At 49.1% G+C, this 14,253-nt stretch overlaps 1 protein-coding gene across 2 annotated transcripts in view; it reads left to right on the top strand.

Moving 5' to 3' along the window:
* The window catches only part of CDH18 (cadherin 18), a 1,088,060-nt gene that overhangs the window by 108,566 nt on the left and 965,241 nt on the right, over positions 1–14,253 (top strand). The window contains exon 1 of one of the 2 annotated variants that reach the window (XM_033935273.1): positions 7,772–7,985. The exons of the other annotated variant lie outside the window; for it this stretch is intronic. The gene's annotated coding sequence lies outside the window, so the exon portion shown is untranslated. Of the gene's footprint in view, positions 1–7,771; positions 7,986–14,253 lie in introns of those variants that run through there. 2 annotated transcript variants of the gene reach the window in all.

Below are 14,253 nucleotides of genomic sequence, written 5' to 3'. Positions count from 1 at the left end.
AGAGCCTCTCCAATTATTACTTTACTGTTTGAACTCTTTGAGGGGTGTCAAATATAAGAGCCTGCTATAATAGATTTGTATTGACCACATCAGTAGCATGCCTGGAAACCAACCCTGCACCACCCCAAGATCTCCCGTGACTATGTCTATCAGATGCTTTCCAGTGCACAAATCAACATTGTTGCCCCCGAGGTGCAACAGCATAACTTCTGGATGACGGGGACGATGTTGCAGGTCCTCCAGCAAAGGCAGCAGCTGGTGCCAACGTATGCCCCGCTGTCCCCACCAGGAAACACGAACACCTCATTTCTGGAGTCCCACGTTCTGACCTCTCGGCCGGATGACTGCACGCTCCCCAGCCTAATGGACAAAGGAGTGCCCAATGATCCAGACCGACGTAACATACCATTGTGCATATGTAAGGAAAAACCCCACAGTCAAGCCATCACACCAACAGCAGTGTTAGTAGTGGCTGAACATGCAGGAACTCTTCCCTGTTCCTTGTCCCCATCCAGATCCTCCCCAGAACTCTGCCCTTTAAAGCCATCCCACAGAACCCCCACTAAAATTCCACCATGTCGAGGCCTACCCATTGCTCCAAGCCCGTCGGGTAAATGTAGCTCTGATATGACTCTGATGACCATCTCCCCAGGCATTGGATACCAGCCATCGGCATCCCAGCCACGAACGCACACATGGCCATTCCTCTACACACCTCCCCAAGGCCAGGCGCAACACCCCCAGGAATTGATAGTGCGTGAGAACAGTACCATCTTCATGAATCAATGCCTCTCCTTGAGAAGGATGAACCACCATGACGGGGCACGGGAAACTGACCGCTACTTGGTGCAGCACAGATGTGCACCCCTTGCCCAGCTGGTCCATCTTTGATCGGGCGATATACAGATGCAAGATGCCATCCCCTACCTGTACATGTTGCCATAGGATACCCCGCACCCTTAGAACATTTGAGGGGTGGACGAGGAGCTTCCCCACTCGAAGGGCCCCGAAAAAAGCCAGCAAAAAAGGTATTCTGAAGAGGCATTCTTAATAGCAGGAACGCGCCACAACCAGCAATATCCCAAAGAGGCGGAGCAACAGCTCGTGCGTGATAGGTAACCGGGGATCCGGCAACCGTAGAGCTACCTGACCATGAACTATCAACGGACAATACCAGCTGAAGGCTTTGCAAAAGAAGGCAAAGCCCATTAAATGACCCACCACTGCGCTACAAGAACAGCCAGAGTGAGGGGAATCCACCACAAAGTCTGCCAACAAGAACTCCGGCGGCACCCAACCACGAGAGCAAAGGAAAGTGAACAGTGTCTGAAAACAGGCATTATACCTGATCCACATTGCTAGTGTCAAGGACTTCTTCAGCATATGCCAGATCCGCTCGGCTCCAGGTTCCACAAATGTTCTGGCATCCACAATCCCTCCGGCTTCGCTCCAGGCACTAGCTGCTAAAACTGTGAAAACTGAAAATGGGAAAGAGCATCAGCGAGACGATTCTGCACTCTTGGGATATGACGAGCACGAATGTACAAATTGAGATGCAAGCAGCACAAAAAAAGCTCCCGCATTAAGGCACTGATGCGTAAGCAATGCCTGCCGATTGATCACCTTCACAACCCCCATGTTGTCACACCAGAATACGATGCGCCTATTCCTCAGCAACAACAGCTCGCATGCCACCAACTAGAGAGTTGCACGGGGACAGAAATCCCACCCATCCCCGCCCGTCCCCACCAGGATCCTCTCCATCCCCACCCGTCCCCGCCAGGAACCTCTCCGTCCCCACCCATCCCCGCAAGGAATTACCTCCATCCCCGCCCGTCCCCATAAAAAGCAGCAATTACTTCTGACAGGATCATCCATTCCACAGTTTCTTTTGTGTTTGCGCTGCTGTTTTCCTTCTGGAATCTCTTTGGTGGAACCCTTTTTTGTTTTCTGTTCAGATAATTAACTTATGAACCCCCTCTTTTACTAAGGCTGACGTGTCCATTATATGGACGAACCCTGCTTCCAAAGCCTTCCATCCCTGTGGGAGTCCCGTGGGCCAGAGGGGGGGTCCCCGTGGGAGTCCCATGGGTTAGGGGGGATTCCCGTGATCCGCGTTCCCGTGCAAACCTCTACCACCAACAATGGAAACAGTTCCAACAGGGTCACATTATGGGTCACACCTGTCTGTTTCCAGGTCTCTGCCCATGCCACAGCACACCAATCCACCTGGCAATAGAGCCCAAAACCTGCACCATTGGCAGCACCCAATTGAAGTCCAGCTCCCTATTAGACATCTCCGACTGTTGAATCGGAAGCGTCCCATTAAAATGCTCCAGGAAAAGGGCCCACATTCACAAATCCATGTGAATCCCCGCCGTAATATGGACAAAGTGCCTAAGGTCCCACACACCCGAAGTTGCCAGTACCAGCCTTCTTTAAAAAGCTCGACCCATAGGCAATAACTGACAGATCTCAACAACAACTGCACCATGCGCAAGGTAGACTTCCGAGCACCCACCACCTGCGATATCAATGCCAACTGCTGAACTTTCCCCCGTGGAAGATGGGTCACCATCACCACCATGTCCAACTCCATCCCCAAAAAGGTGAGCCTAGTATTGGGCCCTTCCAACTTCTCGGCCATAAGGACATAAGAATTGCCGCTGCTGGGTCAGACCAGTGGTCCATTATGCCCAGCTGTCCACTCACGTGGCGGCCCTCTGGTCAAAGACCAGCACTCTAACTGAGACTAGCCCTACCAGTGCACGTTCTTGTTCAGCAGGAACTTGTCTAACTTTGTCTTGAATCCTTGGAAGCTGTTTTCCCCTATAACAGCCTCTGGATGAGCGTGCCAGCTTTCTACCACTCTCTGGGTGAAGAACTTCCTTACGTTTGTACGGAATCTATCGCCTTTCAACTTTAGAGAGTGCCCTCTCGTTCTCCCTACCTTGGAGAGGGTGAATAACCTGTCCTTATCTACTAAGTCTATCCCCTTCAGTACCTTGAATGTTTCGATCATGTCGCCTCTCAATCTCCACTGTTCGAGGGAGAAGAGGCCCAGTTTCTCTAATCTTTCGCTGTACAGCAGCTCCTCCAGCCCCTTAACCATCTTAGTCGCTCTTCTTGGGACCCTTTCAAGTAGTACCGTGTCCTTCTTCATGTACGGCGACCAGTGTTGGACGCAGTACTCCAGGTGAGGACACACCATGGCCCAGTACAGTAGCATGATAACCTTCTCTGATCTGTTCGTGATCTCCTTCTTTATCATTCCTAGCATTCTGTTTGCCCTTTTTGCCGCTGCCGCTCATTGCATGGACGGCTTCATCGACTTGTCGATCAGAACTCCCAAGTCCCTTTCCTGGGAGGTCTCTCCAAGTACCTCCCCGGACATCCAGTATTCGTGCATGAGATTTTTGTTACCGACTTGCATCACTTTACACTTATCCACGTTGAACCTCAATTGCCATGTCGATACTCATTCCTCGAGCCTGATTATGCCACGTTGCAGATCTTCGTAATCCCTCTGTGTCTTTACTACTCTGAATAACTTTGTATCGTACAAGAGGGCCGATAGAGGAACCTCAAATTCCGCCACCATGCTCTCAAAGGTTGCTTTCAACCGCTGCCCCCACAAAAAGAAACTCATCCAAGTCAAGCACCTCCAAATCCAGCCCTGCCTGCCGAGTGGTAACCAAGTGTAGAAACTAGTTAAATTACTTGGAAAAAGGCTCAAGACACCGAATAGCCCATCAGCAAGCAGCGGTCATAATAGAAGGCGTCTTCAAACCGAAATCCCAGCAGAGGATACAAAGAAGGATAAACCGGCAACAGACGGAAGGCAGACTCAATGTCCACCTTCGCCAACAGCGCCACGCAGCTGGCCGTCAAAATGAGTTGCAGCGCATAATCAAACGAGGCATAACGGACCGTACATAGGTCACATGGTATACCTTCATTCACTGACAGTCCCGCAGGCCTCGACAGGTTGTGGATTAATTGATATTTACCTGCTCCTTCTTTGGGATAATCGCCAGCAGGAGAGCATCATCACCAGGAATGGACGCTCCTGAAACGGCCCCGCCACGCACCCCTTCTGAATCTCCTCACATAATTTTTTCCTGACTGTACACTGAAGAGGCATTTGAAGCCTGAACATTACCCACTGGATGAACATAAGGAGTCACAAAACCCTCCTCGAAACCCCCAGCCAATACTGCTGCCGCCCTCGCATCCTCATACTTATCCAGCTACAGCTGCAGAGCCGCCACCTGAATCAAGGTGGGCAACCCACTCACCCCTCCCTCACTTAGCAGGGCCGGGGGAAACTCCTACCCCCTTCATGGAACACTTGCACTCCTGCCCCCTTCATGGAATACTTTAGAGCCGAGTGTCCCTGGCTACACAGGGAACAGGCATGACGATATCGACAGTCGGTGAAGGTGCAGGAAGATTTGTTGAACAGCCAACAGAGTCCAGGAACCACCCCCGGCCCTCTGGAGGGGCGAAAGGAATGAACACTACCTGGGCTCGGAAGGGCGTCCCTCCCAGGACCAATCGCTTCCAGGCCCCCCGGTTTTGCCATGTGGTTGAGCCACAGGTTGATGTCCTGGATACCCCAAGACATATGGTAGTTTTCCTCCATCTTGTCCCGGAATGCCTCATCGTAGTTGAGCCACGCCCAACTTCCAAAACGATGGTATGCATCCAGGATGGAGTCAGCATATGCCAGCAGCAGACCCTAGTCCTGCGGTCTCTCCCACCCCCACACACTGGCCAACCGCAGAAACGCACATGTCCAATTCACCACAATACTCTTCTTCTTCCCTCTACGCACCCAGCCCTCAAGGAGCCTGAAAATGTCCACACATGTTTGCTTTTTAATTTTGCGTCGCAACGCAACGTCCTTCTCCCACAGCTCCGAAAGCACCACGAACGCCAGAGCACATCAATCCTCGCCCCCTTGCTCCTGTGTCACCATTTCTGACCGACGAGGGGTCACTGAAGAAGAGGAAGATGACGTAGAAGAGGAAGAGGTTAGAGAAGATGAAGAGGAAGAAGAAGAAGAAGAGGAAACTCGTTCCCTGTGGCCGGACTTCCCCTTCCCCTTCTTCCTACCTCTTTTTCCCTTAGCCATAGCCCCGTGGGCCATGCTACCCGTATGCTGGTCACGTCCGACACTGCTCCCTCCACCGACAGCTCCTGTAGTGGCATCATCTGGAGCAACCACTGTATCCTGGCAACATCATCCCACTGGCGCTGACTTCAACTCCGCTCAGCAGTGCTCTCTCCATGCCGCCTCCAGATGTGCCAGCAGCCACCAACCCAGCAATTCTCTCCTGTCCGGGCTCCTGTGGGGAAAAATCCGAATAGGGGCCAGCAACCTGCACAGCATGAGGGTACATTAGGCCCATGGGATGCGTCCCTGGGCCCATGACCCCTTCACAACCCCACCATGTCTCCCCCACCTGCAGCACCAAGGCCCCAGGGTGATGGCGGGTCTGCTCCAACATATGGAGGAGGAGGAGTTGTGGCCCATGGGCCCAGCCCTCAAGTGGTCCCCCATGGCCCCATCGCTCACAGCGACCACCAGCCCAAGGGACCCGAAGGCCATCCCTGACTCTCCCTCAGTGCTGAAAGAAGGCTGTTCATGCCTGCTTCATGCCCCAGTGGCACACCGTGCTCCCCCAGAGATCCAACCCCTTCCACAATCCTATTGGGCCCCAGTCCAGAACCAGTCCCACTGCCCCTTCCCAGGGCTCCTCCAAAGACACCCCCCAACATTGGCCCAGCTCTCACACAACCCTCCATGACTCTAACCCCTGGGGCTCCATGGCCTCTACCCTGGACTCCTGGTGATCTGCCTGCATCCCTGAGAGGTCGACCCCTGGGCACAGTCCGGACACACCACCCCTTCCTCCTACCTCCAGCGCTAACACAGTTTGGGCTGCCGAACGCGAGCGCCACGGAAGTAAAGTTCTCTCTCCAACAGAGGCACTACTCATCGAAGGTTCCTCTTCATCAAAGTAGTCGTCAGCAAGCAAGGATACCTCCGCCAAGTCTGCATGGCCTCCACTTCCTGCCGCCGCACGCACCATGCTGCCAACTGAACAGCACCGCTCAGTCACGCTCCGCACTCCGATCCCCGCACAGCTATGCTGCTGATCACAAGGAAGAACTGCTGCACAGGTTCCTGACGCTCTGCTAAAACGCACCGCTTGGGACGGCCCAGCACTTGCGACCACCGGAGTGGTAAGCTGCACGAAGACAAAAGCTGTCTCAGAGGACCTGGTGACCGTTTTGGTTCTTATCCCCCTCCCATTGGCCCCTTCGGCCACAACCTCCACCCAATCCCGTCTTTCCCACAGCCAGAAAAACCCACTCCTTCCCTTCTACTCTGGACCCAACACCCCCCCCCTCCCCGATGGGCGACTTCGCGGGCCTCCCAGCTCCATGTAAAAATTGCCCGTTGAGGCAGGGGAATTTATAGATATATATTATAAATCTTGTATTTCTGAACTATAGACTCATTAACTAAACTAAACCATATATACAGTATATATAGTTTAGTTTATAAGGTGTTAACTGACACTAGAAATAAGACAAATATGTAATTTGTCACTTTATCTTTTTACATTATCTTGCTTTCCTTGTTTAATTTCAGTACAGAGGGTTCTGCAGGATAGCAAAATTGGTCTGATTTATCTGTTTGTTGGAAGTTTTTAACTTTAACCCTTTAGTCACTGAATAGCTTGAGATCCTGCTATTAGTTCAAATTCATCCCACAGACTCTAAGCAAGGGCTTAGAATCCTCTGTTCTTTTCAACCATTCCATTAGGTTCATTCTTTCATGCTTCTAGTGGAAAAAAAAACAACAACCCCAAAACAAAACCTGCATGACGCTGCTGTATACTATGAGGTGACAGAAGGTACTGTAAAGTGTTAAGCATGATGCCCAGTTGGATTCTGGAGGAAGGCTATATCCCATTACTCGACTGCTGGAAAGCATTTCACATATTCCTTCACTTGCATAAAAGAAAAAGCATAACTTACAGGGAATATCATGAAAGGAAGGGGGAAGGATCTGTTTTAATTATCTATAGATTTTTGTTTTTCATTTTTAGACATTCAGAGCTAATTTTTTTTTTATCATGGCAAGAGTTGTCTAACATGATGCTTTTCTGGTGCTGGCTAAACTGCAGAAAGGAATCAAGTAACATCTGGAAAGTAAAATCTTACAGCCACTATCACACTGTGGATCACTGAATGAGCCAGCAGCTGAATGTTTAGCGGGCTGTGACAACTTTGCACAGAGAAATCTGAGCATATATTACCAGTGTACCACACCAGTGCCTTATTGCTTACATTTTCCTTCTGCACACACCCACTCCATCTGACAAGCAAACGCCCAGTGCCCTCCCCCCCCCTCCCCAATACACACATACACACTCTTCTCTCACAGAGAATTGATGGGCTTATTGTCACAGAGTCCAAGCTGTCATTTTTCAAGAGCTATAGTACTAAGGATCTTTTTTTTTTCTCCCTTGCCTTTTCCAGGAGACACTGGCCAAGGATTTTTTTTTATTAATTATGTTCCTTTCAGAATGACTTTGCAGAAAAGGTTTGAAGGGTACAGGCACAATGTACCTGCGGAGATTATGAAGCCTCCAAGTGCTGGGTGGAGGAAGAAGGAAAACAGGCGAGAGAGGAGAGAGCCGGAGTGCGAGAGGAGAGGAGAGGAAGGGAGGGAGAAAGAGAGGAGCAGAGAGGTAGGCAGGAGAGCAGGCTGTGGCAGCCAATCGGAGGAGCCCTTGTGAGCTGCAGCAGCCGAGCTGAGGAGCTGTGGGCTTTGGAGGTGCACAGAGCCGGAGTCAGGCGCCTTCCCCAGGACTCCAAAGGGGCTGGATGTGCAAGGAAGCACGTCCCCCTCTCTGCCCCTCCGAAAATTAAGTTCCTCGCCACCAGTTTAGGGCCAGCCACCCAAGGTAAGACCTGAAAATAAGAAGCACGTTTCCATTTAACACAATAAATATTGGGGAGGGGGGGGGGTGCGGAGAGGAAAGCATCACCATCTATGTTTGCAAAGTCTGCCTTTGGCAGTACTGCACTTTTATTGAGCTGAATATACTGCATAGGGCATGTTCTCGTTGCATCTGTGCTTTCAATTCATGGATACAGAAAATAGACGCTGGAGAATGAATTGTACTCTTTCTGTGCTATTCAATTGTGGCTGTATTAATAGTTACTCGGCTGCCTTAACATAAGCGTCCAGGTACAGACACACGTCTTGCTTTGAAGGATTTAAACTCTCTCGTACGAAGAAATGCTGGAGCCCAGCAGGAACGGAAAGGCTGATTTCTTAGAGTTGTTTTTTTTTTTTTTTTTGCTGCAATTACTTGTTAATGGGAAAATGTCCAGTGCCTGGGATGTGAAACCTTATCTCTGTGATTAGGAGAGGAAGTAGCACACATTTCTCTGCCTCTGTCTCTCTTCATGGACGGTTCCCTGACTGTACAAATCAAAGCGGTGCTAAAACTTTCCACTTGCCATAGGCCCCCTAAATGATGATCCAGCAAAACTCGGTGCCCTCACCTCCTTAAAAAGCTGTGTGATAAAACACAACAAAAAAGCGATTAAAAAAAAAGGGGGGGGGGTAATATTAATCTCTCGTGCATGACACTCTCGCTCTCTCTCATTGTGATCTGCTTTGGACCTTTATTATTTTGCACCTATTTCACTTTTCTTCACATGTTATTGGTTCAGTGGCTAGCACTGTGTTTAACTAATATGCATTTTAATAGCACTAATGGTTATTTTGATGCTTGCCAGGTGCCTACCTGCATGTGTGAGGTAAATAGGAATGGGGGAAAGGGAAGCAGTAGGACAAATACATTTAAATGCACAGTGTGTCTCTTGAATAGGAGGTAATAATCTATAACATTCCAAGCCTTTCGGGGGAAGGGGTAGCATTTGTGTTGTTGTTTTTTAAAAGGAGCCTGCTAATGTTATACTGTATATCCTGCTTACAGGGCAGTTAATTTCCTGTTAGTGTTCTGTTTGGCTCATTGGAAAATTTTGTGAAAATAAAACCCCAGACATTGAATTGCTACCGTCTTCTCTTAGCTCTAACGATCGTATCACTTTCTGCTGAAAATTCCATTTCTTGTTTCTCAGCCAAGAAAATTAAGTGCTTACATTTTCAAAGCTTCATTTCCCGTGCAAATGAATGACAACTTCCTTCTGGCTTTAGGCATGCAGTAGTCTTGGAAGTAGAGCTTTGGTATTATTTTTTTTTTCAGCTGTGATGATACAGTAGGTGAGTGAAATGTCTGGAGCAAGATAAAGCATTAGCCTTAGGATTTTTGCTCAGAAGTGGGGAAAAAAGCCTCAAGACATGTGCCGATTCAAAAGTCATTGAAGCAAGAGTGTTGACCACTGCATGTCAACTATTCCTTCTTGTATAAATGACTAGTTTCTAGAAGCTAGTGTTTGACATGTCTCTTCTATCTTGTAGTGCTGAGCAGCCTCAAGGAGCACAAATAGAGCAGGTTTTTGGGTGGTTTTTTTCCCCTGTGTTTGAAGGATAATGCAGTCCAAAAATCCAAATGCCCTTCTCTGGTTTCAGATGAGCCCCCTATCACCCCCACTCTTTATAGGCCTGTCAGTGGGCAGATACTAGAATGTTGTCAGGATATACATGAAGTTCATCATGTCTCCCAAACATTTGTAGTCTATGGTTCTCCTTTAGTCAGGCACATTACGGTCAGTCCAATGTTCAGTACTAATGCTGTGCTATAATGCAGGAGATCCAGATTCAGTTTTTAAACTAAATGTTTGCACTTTGAGCCCTTGAGCTGGAAGTACTTAATGCAGCATTTGTAGTCCTGGGGGAGGGGGGGGGTTTGGGGGTTGGTATGAACACCAAGTCATAGTTCAACTGTGATAGCTACAGGCTACATGGTGCTGTAAGTTATTTAGAACACTGGTTCTGAATCCCGTCTGCTGACACACCCAGCTAATCAGGTTTTTAGGATATCCACAATGAATATTCATGAGATAGATCTGCATGGACTGCCTCCTTGGTATGCCAATTTACCTCATGCATATGCATTGTGGATGTCCTGAAATCCTGACTGGTTGGGGGTGCCCTGAGTGACAGTGTATGGTAAGGATTGAAATACATTAAGGGGCACTTTGCAGGTATTTGCAAATAAAGGCACCAGAGTCTTTGGTAGAGGGAGGTTCTGACAGAGCGGAAGCCTAAAGAATCACATGAAAACGTTAGTGTCAGCAACAAAAACAGAAGTGCACTAATAGTTCTATGCACTGATCTCTGCATTAAAAATGAGTGTAAGGGCGGAGCTAAAATATTCGCATTAAAGAAAAAGAGTGCTATCCCTTGACTACTGCTGCAGTCTATGGGCTAGACTTACTAAAAGCAGTTGCCACATTACCACATACGACAAACCAACTTATCTAGGGCATAAGGATACCTCTTGCAACAATTGTCCCCAGTGACACCCAAATGTTCAAACCAAATGGTTGCTATGGTTCTGAGATTTATTATAATTTTAAGTCAATATTAATCATCAGAGCTAAAGTCATAGAGAGAGAGAACTGTACCAGGAAAGAATTCCTTAAAATTAGCTATTATCATTGGTCCAGAGAACTCTATTTCATTGTTCTTAAAGATAGGTAGTCTTTTGTGCTTTAGGTGTGCAACATACTATTTCATAAGGGTGCATGTAAGTGCTTTAGCACACAACTGCATTGGGACACAAGTGGGCGTAACATGGGTAGGGCTCCCAATTAGTGGCTACCAAGGGGGGGCGGGGGGGCGGTCCACCCCGGGTGCCAAGCCCTGAGGGGGTGCTCCCGGTCCGGTCCAGTTTCCCTCCCCCCTGCGCCGGGTGTCGCGTCTGGAAACAGCCTGCAGCAAGATCGCGATGCCAGAGATCTTTGCCTGCTTCGGTTGTTTCCTCCGCCACTGTCCTGCCCCTCCTCTGATGTCAGAGGAGGGGCGGGACCGCGGCGGAGGAAACAGCTGAAGCATGCAAAGATTGCTGGCATCGCGCGATCTTGTTGCAGGCTGTTTCCCCAGGGCAGTAGCGTACCAAGGGGGGCGAGGGGGAGGTCCATCCCAGGTGCCGCCTTAGGGGGGGGGTGCACAGCTGGCCCGGTCCCTATCGCGCTCCTACCCTCCCAGCGAAAGCAGCATCGGCGCCATTACCGAAAAAAGTAATGGCGCCAGGCCTTGGAGCACCAAGGCAGACCGCTTCTCCCCCCTCCCAGCCGAAACCCCGCTGACCATCCTGTCTCTCCCCCCCCCCAAGTGAACCTTTCCGACCCTCCCAGCGAAAGCAGCAAACCTCCCTCCAGTAGCGTCGGCTTTATCCTCCCTCTGCCGCATCACTGATGACATCATCTGTAACGCGGCAGAGGGAGGAGAAAGCCGCGAAGGAGGTTTGCTGCTCTCGCTGGGAAGGTCGGAAAGGTTCACGGGGGGGGGGAGATAGGAGGGTCAGCGGGGGTTCAGCTGGGAGGGGGGGAGAAGCGGACTGCCTCGGTGCTCCATTACCTTCTTCGGGCAGCAGCAGCGTTTACAATTCGCTGCTGTTGCCGGCTTCAGGCCTTGTTCTCTGCCGGGTCCTACCTACTTCCTGTTTTCATGAAGACAGGACCCGACAGAGAGGAAGGCCTGAAGCGGGCAACAGCAGTGAATTGTGAATGCTGCTGCTGCCCGATGAAGTTCAGGACATCAGGACATCGGGGAAGGAGCAGGGAGAAATCGGCTGCTGGCTTGGGGGTGAGGGTAGGGAAAGAATCGTGGAAGTGGAAAAATTGGCACGATGGCTTTGTGCGGGCTAGGGGGAGAGAGAAAGAAAGGAAAACATAAAGAGGGGGGCCAGGGGGAGAGAGAAAGAAAGGCAGAAATAAAGAGGGGTCAGGGGGGGGGGAAAGAGAAAGAAAGGCAGAAAGAAAGAGGGGGACCAAGGGGAGAGAAAGAAAGGCAGAAATAAAGAGGGGGTCAAGGGGGAGAGAAAGAAAGGCAGAAAGAAAGAGGAGGGCCAGGGGGAGAGAGAAAGAAAGGCAGAAAGAAAGAGGAGGGCCAGGGGGAGAGATAAAGAAAGGCAGAAAGAAAGAGGGGGACCAAGGGGGAGAGAAAGAAAGGCAGAAAGAAAGAGGAGGGCCAGGGGGAGAGAGAAATAAAGAGGGAGGCCAGGGGAAGAGAGAAAGAAAGGCAGAAATAAAGAGGGGGGCCAGGGGTGAGAGAGAAAGAAAGGCAGAAATAAAGAGGGGGGCCAGGAGGAGAGAGAAAGAAAGGCATAAATAAAGAGGGGAGCCAGGGGGAGAGAGAAAGAAGAAGGACCAGAGACTCATGAAATCACCAGACAAAAAAGTAGGAAAAATGATTTTATTTTCAACTTAGTGATCAAAATGTGTCCATTTTGAAAATTTATATCTGCTGTCTATATTTTGCACTATGGCCCCCTTTTACTAAACCGCAATAGAGTTTTTTAGCGCAGGGAGCCTATGAGCGTCGAGAGCAGCGTGGGGCATTCAGCGCAGCTCCCTACGCTAAAAACCGCTATCGCAGTTTAGTAAAAAGGGAGGGGGAATATTTGTCTATTTTTGTATAGTTGTTACTGAGGTGACATTGCATAAAGTCATCTGCCTTGACCTCTTTGAAAACCCGCAGAATATAAATGATAATTAACATTTTCTCTGCGTACAGCGTGCTTTGTGTTTTTAAAATTTTATTGTTGGTAGATCATTTTGACTTGGCCACAAAGGTAAGGGGGAGGGAGGGAGGGGAACTGCTGAAAGACATCTAGTAATCCTTGCAGGCTTGACTGCAGGGAATTATTTTTGTAAAATCATGTTTTGTTATGTGACTGGCATTATCTAGACTTTAATTTCTATGAATGAATAGAATGAAAATGATATAAAATTACTTGCTTGTTTTTATGTGCGTGCGCTGAAGGAAAGTGGAGAGAGAGTGGGCTGAGGATGCTGAAGGGAAATGGGGAAGAGAGTGGGGAGAAGACGCTGATTTATAAATTGACAATTGTACAGAATATTGTTTCTTTTTATACTTTAATATAAACGATTCAAGGCTTGTGTGGATGGAATCAGGTGGTTTGCGGGGATGGGGACCAAGCTTACGGGGATTAGTCCAATAAAATGGTATTTTTTTATTTCTATTAATTTATAAAGTGGTGATTGTTATGTATCAGTTTTTTCAAATTTACATCTACTGTCTTTATATTTTGCACTGTATTAGAGGACATGTGCTACTGTTTTTTGTGGTGTTGCATTGTATCCAGGGTCTGGTTTCTTGGCTGATCAGTTTAACTTTTGTCTACATATTTCTATTTTTAGTTTGTGATTATTCCATTTTGGGCGAGGGTGTATCTCTGTTCTGTGTGTATGAAAAAAACATAGTTTTCAGTTGGCACTGACTACAGGACCAATTGACTGTGCGGGATCTGGCTTGTTTAGTTTTACAATGTATGTGTTGGTGTTCTAGTGCTCACTGCAGTGTTTAAGATGCAGCCTTTTCCTAGGTACACTCTTGTGGTGCGATATGTAGATTGGTACTAAAAATCATATTTTTCATATAGATGGGGGGGGGTGTCAAAAAATGATGGGCCCCGAGTGCCACATACCCTAGGTACGCCACTGCTCCCAATTACATGCATAAGTTATATAATACAGTCAAACCTACTTAGCAGCATAAGTTTGGTTTACGAGCATAGTTCGTTCCAGAAGCATGCTCGTAAACCAAAATACTCGTATATCAAAGCGAGTTTCCCCATAGGAAATAATGGAAACTCGCTTGATACATTCCCCCCCCCCACAAGGCCAGCAGCGCTGCTCCCCCCCCCCCACCGCTCAAACTGGCACACACCCCGCCCGAACAACTTGAAACTTACCCCTCGTCTGGCACCGGCATGCAGCCCACAGGATGTGCCGGTGCCGCATGATGAAGTTCCTGCCTCTGCTGGGCCATGAGCATGCATCTGCGCATGCTCAAGGCCTTCTAGTTCTCCCTCTCACTGAGAGGGAGCAATAGAAGGCCTTGAATATGCGCAGATGCTCAAGGCCCAGCAGAGGCAGGAACTTATTCGAGTGGCACCGTCACGTCCTGTGGGCTGTGTGCCGGTGCCAGACGGGGGGTAAGTTTCAAGTTGTTCAGGCAGGGGGTGCCGGTTCGTGCAGGGGGGGCGGTTCACGTGAGGGGGCCTTTGC

The sequence above is a fragment of the Geotrypetes seraphini genome, chromosome 2 (assembly GCF_902459505.1).
Source record: "Geotrypetes seraphini chromosome 2, aGeoSer1.1, whole genome shotgun sequence".
In the NCBI taxonomy this organism is placed as follows: Eukaryota; Metazoa; Chordata; class Amphibia; order Gymnophiona; family Dermophiidae; genus Geotrypetes; species Geotrypetes seraphini.
The sequence above is the reverse complement of the archived record's forward strand: the minus strand, read 5'-3'. Positions and strand labels throughout refer to the sequence as shown.